The 1642-nt window shown below is 43.4% G+C and overlaps 1 long non-coding RNA gene across 2 annotated transcripts; it reads right to left on the bottom strand.

Annotated features, from left to right (window-relative positions):
- Positions 1-451: 451 nt before the first annotated feature.
- Positions 452-1086, bottom strand: LOC149237450 (uncharacterized). 2 transcript variants are annotated; one of them, XR_016245270.1, is made up of 2 exons: positions 832-1086; positions 452-543 (listed from the first exon to the last, which is right to left on the bottom strand). It is a non-coding gene; the product is annotated as an uncharacterized LOC149237450 (long non-coding RNA). The 2 variants fall into 2 exon arrangements; XR_016245271.1 differs by having other exon boundaries at positions 452-529.
- Positions 1087-1642: the final 556 nt, after the last annotated feature.

Here is a 1642-nt window from a genome sequence, read left to right as displayed (position 1 = left end):
ATATTCTGCATGTAAGAACTTCCATACATTTTTTGTCTGCACAGGTATGTTTTTTCACAGTGAATCTAATTATATACTTCAGATTTAACATGGATACAATCTGAACATTGATACAATAGGTAGAGTTGAAGGAAAGAAAAACGTAATGAAAAGTAATTGGTTTGCACGAAACCTGTTACGGCCCCAAAACATAAACCCTAAAGAGTCGATTTTCAGGAAATTAATGACAGAAAAGCAATGAATTGAATACTGACCGCGAAATGGGAGAGATTGACAATGGTCCAGGCGGTGCCAGCAGTGCATCCGAATAGACAGAGTACGATGATCCATGTGAAGAAGAGTATGAGAATGTAATTTCGAAATCATACCAAGTCCTGTAGGGTCAAGAAAAACCAATACAAGGACAGAGGGGGATATGACCTAGAATAATTCATTCAAAACTGTCATAAAGTCGTAAACATCAGTACTGGAAAAAGGGAAACCCCAATACAGGTCGAGAACGAGTGTCACGAGCCGATAGGAAGGTAGCCTGTCACAGATAGACTAAAACGGAAGTAAATCTGTGGAGGAAACTGGTCCTACCCCGACCATGGGCCACAAAATAAGAAATTAGAAACAACAGGTCAAAACCAGAGGCCGCTTTCACCACATCAAAGGAAAATCATTTCTGGTAACGCTATTCGCAAATGATGAAGGAGAAAAAAAACAATGAATAGAGAGATTCCTAATCAACAGTACCGCCCTCATTCTTAACGCAGACATTTAGCACTCGAATCGGAAAACCAGGCGATAAGAGTCAACGAGGTAATGTAGGCAAAGGGTTTCACATACCTATAGACAAATGAACCCATGACGCGACCAGGGCTTGCATCTCGTCACACCTGACCAGTCCCTCTTTCCTGTTAACACAAAGAAAAATGGAGATTAGCATCCGAAACATATTCTACAGCTCAGTTGGAAGCAAATAAACCCAAGACATCAAGGCAGTAAAACAAGCCGTGGAGTTACAGGACCCCCCAATTTTCCGGGACGAAGAGGCTTTTCGGGGGCGAGGAGGCGAGGGAGGGGAATCTGCAGCTTGACGGACCAAGCCGAAACCAGTGGCGGAGAGGCTCTTCTGACCAAATCGAACACCAACAAGCAGGTAAGTTGCTTTAATGCAACCGCTGCAGTGCATGCAGCCTGCATGCTGAACACTTGCCGCCCCCTGCATGCTGAACACTTGCCGCCGGAGAATATGCCAAACCTTAGCATATGCCTGTTTGCAGAAACCTTAGCATATGAATTGATGAATTAATGTTAGCATTAAAATCAGACCACTGACGGTCACAGCGAAACATACACGCCTATTTCCGAAATAACCTAAGCTTTGGCCTCTCCCGCCTCGGGAAGAGGCCAAATAAGATGGCAGTCCTTCGGCATCCTGGCGGGGAGGGCAGACATCCTTGAAACCTTGATCTAATCGCCAAACAGCACTCCGAATTACTAAAAATCGATTCCTAAAAGGGGTGAAGTAATGCTATCTAGGGGTCATATCGATTACTATAGTCCCTGCCGGATGCCAGATGGCAGGGACTAATAATTTTGTTATAATAAAGACTTCTTTAATTTTTAATTCATGAAAGTTATCATGATTTTCCAC

This window comes from Pinus tabuliformis, chromosome 8 (assembly GCF_031772625.1).
Source record: "Pinus tabuliformis cultivar Carrire ecotype Pingquan chromosome 8, CPIR1, whole genome shotgun sequence".
Taxonomy (NCBI): Eukaryota; Viridiplantae; Streptophyta; class Pinopsida; order Pinales; family Pinaceae; genus Pinus; species Pinus tabuliformis.
Note: the sequence above shows the minus strand (reverse complement) of the source record. Positions and strands in the feature narration are given on the sequence as shown.